We start from the raw sequence: 6,319 nt of genomic DNA on the forward strand, positions 1-6,319 counted from the left end.
GAAGTTCGGCAAAGGCAATAGCACGAACTCAACATTATCAAAGAAGGATAGCGTCTCATTATAATACTCTGAGTGAAGAATCGTCGGACTTAGCCGGAGATTTGGTGTTGAGAAACACCCTAGCTTCCGACCCGCGTCACCAAAGAAAATTGGACCCTTCCCCGGGAAGGACCTTATATGGTTGTGAAACCGGTCGGTTCAGGGAGCTTACAGGCGAAGAACATCAATACCCAGAAAGAGCTGGATCGTTCGCGGGAATGCTAGGCATCTCAAAAGTTTTATCCTCGAGGATGATTTCAATTTTGTTCGCGATGTAATCATTTTCAACTCAATCAATGCAATTTTTGGCTTTCAACAAACTATCTTTGATTGGGGGGCATCATACACCACATTCAAGAACAAGATCCAACTATAAGGCATCGGATGAAAATATTGTGGGGTCCTTCAACACTTTGGGTTTCGAACTTTCTTAAGCGGCATCTGGATGAAAATTCGAGTGAGTTCCTTTTGCAAGGCGTCGGTTTGAAACCCGAGTGAGTTCCTTCGAGACTTATTGAATTTTTTGAATTATCCTTAAGTAAAGGCATCGGTTTAAAATCCGAGTGAGTTCCTTCTCGGACTTATTGTATTTCTCCGGAAATCCTTAAGTAAAGGCACGGTTTAAAACCCGAGTGAGTTCCTTCGAGACTTATTAACTTTGAATTATCCTTAAGCAGGCACGGTTAAAACCCGAGTGAGTTCTTCTCGCACTTATTGTATTTCTCCGGAAATCCTTAAGTAAAGGCATTGTTTCAAACAACTAAGACCTAATGCAACAATGATTCAAGTGGCTAGCAAAGTTCAAGAAAAAGTTAATTTCTTATTTCTTCAAAAGATCCAAAGAGGCCAGAGATCAAAACAATTACAAGAGCTGGATACAATCTTCGGTCAAAAAAGAAAGTCATCATAGGTGACTGCTAAGAAGTTATACAAGATCGACGCGACTTTACTAGAACAAACATATGAGTCAACCATTAGTGGGGATTCAAGGAAAAGAAGAGAAGAAATGAGGATTACAAAAATATTTCGGTATGCATAAAATCCTCCGCAATTTCATACTCTTTGTCCAGCTTGTCCAGGAGAAGTATGGTCCTCGACCAAACTCGCATTCAGTACAAGCTCGTCATAATTGACTTCTTCCAGGGGAGAATAAACAGGAGAATCTTCCAGATAATGCATAATATCTGGATCGGAAGGTGGAGGATCAATCTTATCCTTGGTCCAGTCGGGAGGAGGAATACCCCAGGTCGGTAAATACTTCAGGATGGCAAACAGACTGAGGGAGTCGTATCAAAATGAGGATCCTTCCTTAATATTGATTCCCATACTTCGTTCTCACCATCCCGGTACGCCTGCAAGTTATAAGCATTCAACATATCAACAAAGGGCTTACTGTGTAAATACTTGAAGACGCAGGCTCTGCGAACATCAGTTGGAAGGGATTCGGGCAAAGGAACGACAGCTTGCCTTTCAGGTAACGTTTCAGATCCTTTGGCTCCTGACTTTCCAACTGTTCGCTCCAAGCGCCGGATCTTCTCCCCGGCATCATCCAAGTCCGACCGAAGACGACCAATCATCGAATTTTTTTCTCCTCGCTACCTCCCAAGCTAGATTCCGAAGGCAGCAATCTCAACATCTTTAGCTTCTGGAGATTTCCCGAAGCCTGGAAACTTCATTGCTCAACCTATTGAGCCTAGAAACTGCTTCCACTTGGTTGTGGAAGTTACCAGCAAGACTCCTGCAAACAACTTCCGAGTTAACGAGGAGCAGAAAAGTAATTTTTCAGAATCAGAGGATAATGAAGAAAGACTTACATCACCAGTGACTTCGTAAAGACTTCATCTGGAAGTTTGGAAAGAACTGCGCTCTCAGAAGTCATTCGAGCAGCAATACACCATTCCAACGCTCTGTCAAACTCGTTTGACACTAATTCAGGCGAAGGATGAGAAGGATGAGCTACACCAAGAGAAGGATGAGCTGCATCACTTGTCACCCGACGGCGCTTCCTAGTGGCAAAATCCTCCAACTCGGAAGGAGAGGAGGAGGATGCCAAACAAGCACTAGAGTTGGAAATAGGAGCAGCACCTGCTGGGACCACACCTTCATCAGACGCCAACATAGTTGCCTCAGATGCCCGAAGAGTCTCCTTCGGGGGTGCACCAACAGGCTCACCAGCAGGGGCGCCGGCAGCACCATCGGCAACGGAGTGATCAAGATCTTCCTGGGAAAGACGAGCGATCACTTCGGGCAAAGGAGGCGCAGGGACGGCATCAATAGAAACTGCGGGAATCTGACTTGAAGATTCACCGGCAGCAGTCGCCTTACGCTTGGAGGATTCACTAGCTGAAACCACCGCACTGGCCCCAACCACCACCGACGGAACGATTTTCTTGCAAGATTTTGCTCTGATAAAGTTCGGGTTGATCTTGGGAGCCACTATGCAAAGAAACAAGCCGTATCAGTACAGAAACAAACGACAACAACAAGGGGGAAACCCTAGTTTTCTATCACTTCTGACAAAACAAAAAACTAAACCCCAAGTATAACTACTGTGCAGTTTACTCAGGGGGGAAGTGGGGAAAGAGATGAGTAATCAAAAAACTCACTTGTTCGGAAGTTGATAGAGCTGTTGTTGGAGTACGAGGAATACGGAAGCAGGCCGAAGGACGAAAGGTCGCTTTAGCACTTTAGCAAATCTAACTTGCAGAAGTCAGGATAGATGGAGAGTACCCACGAAGGCTTTAAATAGCCTCAGGTATTAAGACGACGGTTGAAGGCTAAGGACAACCGACGACCTAGATCGAAATGACGCTTCGAAATCCGCAAAAAGCAAGATCAACGGTCGGAGGGATGCCACATGGAAACATGTGGAAGCGAGCACCTGATGCAGAGATACCTCCAATCGTCGCACCGCCATTAAAATAACGGATGTATTTTCGATTCATTGGAAACAGTGAATGGTATACAAAAGCAGGAAAACGTTTGAACTTCGCAGAAGGGAAACGTGCGGACTTTGCAATAAATGAAGTAGTGGGGAAGACTAATGCATCTTCCCGAAACGCATCTTCACAATATTTCTACAAGATTATTATTCGGTGAGGAATGTAAAGTTAAGTGATGAGTTTTATCATTAATACTTTGATGTTCAAGGCAAGATTTCGGCAGGAGACGGGGAAATATAAAGGCCAACATGAGAAAGAAATGTCTATTCATTAAATAGAGGGTAAATCTGTACAAAAAGATAACTCCCTAAGCCTTTTCTTCATTGTTGCCCGAGGGACCCTGGTCGGGAGGACTTTTCTCAGGATCATGAGAAGAGCCTTCCTCAAGAATGGCATCGGCCGAGTCCTCTACAGCAGCAACTTGAGACTCGGCTTGTGATTTCTCCTCTGGAAGTGCCGGCTCGTCAGCCAGGTATGCCTCATATTGAGGGTCAGCTGGAAAAGGATCATCTTCTTCCTGAGCCCAGTCCGGGAGATCCATACCAACTTTCCCGAAGACCTCTTTGTGGCACACCTCACGAAAAGGAGCAGTGTTGAAGGCAGGGATTGATCCGAGGATTCGCTCCCAAACGTCGTTCTGCCCCAGGCGATAAGCTTGAAGGTTGTAGATACCTAGCAGCTCGGAGAAAGGTACGCCTGCTCGTGTATTTCCGAACACACTCCTTCCGAAGCTCGGCTTTATATGCTCGGGCTTGCTAGGGATCGCCAACTTCAGATGTTCTTCAAGCTCCCTACTTTTGAATTCAAGCCTGTCACCAAACAACGTGGTAGCAAACTGCTTTTTGCTTCCCGGCCTCGCGCTGGCAGCAGAGGCACGAATCTTCGACGCTTCGAGGGCCTCCTTGAGGGAGATCACTTCTTCCTCATGCTTTTTCCGCAGCTCCACGGGCAGCTGCAGTCACCTGGTCTATTTCAGAATTGGCTTTCGCCAAATTCTCTTCACAGTTTGCAAAGCAAGGAGCTGGTGCACTAACCCGGCTCACGCTTCCATGTGTTGATAAAAGCTCAACACAAGATTCCCGGGAAGGCGGAAAATATCAGTAAGAAGTCATAAGGAATTATGAAAAAATAACTAAGCAAGAAGACCGGTACCTTGTAGATTGACTAACAAGGGAGGTGTCATCCAGGGCTTCAAATTCCCGGCGATCGAAGGAGCAAGACCGAGGGAGCTCCATTCTGCAGCCTTTCTCGGGATCCCGAGTCACCCCGTCGGTCGCCTTCAGTGGTCCACTGGGGGTGAAGACCTCCTCACCATCCGTTGAAGCTTTGGATTTTTTATTGGAGGGAGCATCAATTGTGTCATGCCTCCTCTTGGTTCGGGCGTGAGGAAGAGACATTAGACCTCTCCACCATCGGTTTCTTCCCTTTACCCGAAGCATCAGCACATGCCCGAGATTCCCGGATACCCCTATAAGAGGGGGTCGGGAGAGGGAAGAGAAGCCTCTTGATCTACGGCCAAGACTCGGGCGATCGTTGCTTGGCTGTCACAACGGCCCCCGGGCGGCCTTCACCCGTGTGCTTCGTGGTTCATTCTTGGAGGCACCGCAAAGAAGAAGGACAAGAGTCAGAATTCAAAACATATCACTTCACTCAAATTAAAGGATGGTGGTTAGAAGCTCACAATGAGCCAAGCCCCAAGATCAAGGATGGAGTTATACTCCACTTCAAATCCATGTATCTCTTGATACCACGGAATGGATTTGATCTTCCCGATGGCCACCTCGCCTTCTCTCGGGATAAGGGAAGGCCTCGGTTATTCTCGGAAGAAGAAGTACACCTCCTCCAGGTGGTTGGGAAGTTAAGATCTGATGGAGGCGCTCGACAGTAAAAGTATCGCTCGCGCCATCTTTTGTGGTTAGAAGGGCAAGTTCCTTTGACAAGGATGCCGCCCCTCCAATCAAGTTCAACTTTTTATTGCGTTTTGGACAGAAAAACCCATCCGGGAGGATGGGAGATAGAAAGAACATGAAAATGTACAAAGAGAGAAAGAGATGGCGTAATGCCAGTTCAAAACACAAACCCAAGAAGTCGACGATGAGACGCCCGCTATTGGGGAGGAGCATTCCGGGACAAATGTTCCAATGATTCAGAATCGCGGAGAACAAAGGATTAAAAAAGGGAAAGCGAACCCCGCTTCCAAGGCATCTATATACAGAGAAAATTCACCCGAAAGGGATGAATCAACCCTCTCATCAGGTGGGGGAGCCCTAACCCCGATATGAGGAAGGAAGATCAAAATCTTGGACAACTGAAAGAAGGGTTTCCCCTCATCGTAAATGGAGGGGAATGAGCCAGGTCCACCATTGGACCCGGAAGTTTGAGGCTGCCTAGAAGACTCGACAATCTTGGAAGATCCAGACTCGAGAAGGACAGAGAAGTTTCGGTTTTTCTTTCAAAACCTTTTTGAGAAACTTCAGCGAACTCGCGCCGAGGACGCTTAGGGTTTTGTTGTCACTATCCCACTGTTCGTGAGCAGAGAAGCAAAGCATCATCTTATTACCAACACCGGGTACTAGAGAAGCCCTATCGTCCGCCATTACTTGTTTCAAGAAACTACAAAAAGAAAAAAAAAAGACCAGTAAAACTTACCGATTCAAGGAGGCGGAAGCTTGAGAGCGTGAAGGCGAAGGGCACAACAAAGGTTCAAATTCCAGAAGAAGAATGAAACCTACGAGGACAACGAATCGTTTTTAAAATCCCGCACTAGTGTTCGGGAATCTGAACGATCGAGATTGGATTCAAAATCAGCGATCAAGATTGAAAGACGTTTTGAAAGTTTGAACTCACGAATCCGAAATAGGCTTCGAAATCGTCGCTTGGATGACGTGAGCCACGACAGATCAACTACAAGGAGATATGTGGCCTTACACCTCACAACGCCTAAGGAAAGACTACCACACAATGTGATATGACATTTAATGAAGCACGAGAGATTATCACCCCCGACGACAAACCAGGCAAAAACCAAGCCTCGGGATCGACCGAACGCTTGGTCGGGGGCTCGTGATATGGAGAGATTATGACTGGACCGGGTTCACTGTCCGACCCTCGACCTCGGTCGAGACGGAGAGAGTCCGACTTGCTCCCGAGCGAATCCGGATCCGAAGATGGCTTGTTGAAGAAGAAAGCTTATTCGCCGCAGCGTGCCCTAATCCTACTTATGGATTAGGTAATCATCCTAATGATGGCAGACTTTAATTGACTACGCGGATAATCATTATCGAAGGGATAATCATCGCATAACCTAAAGGTTATCTCGAAGGAGTCCTCTACTAGCC

This window comes from Hakea prostrata, chromosome 2, assembly GCF_041222555.1.
Source record: "Hakea prostrata isolate BN-2017 chromosome 2, UWA_Hpros_2, whole genome shotgun sequence".
NCBI lineage: Eukaryota > Viridiplantae > Streptophyta > Magnoliopsida > Proteales > Proteaceae > Hakea > Hakea prostrata.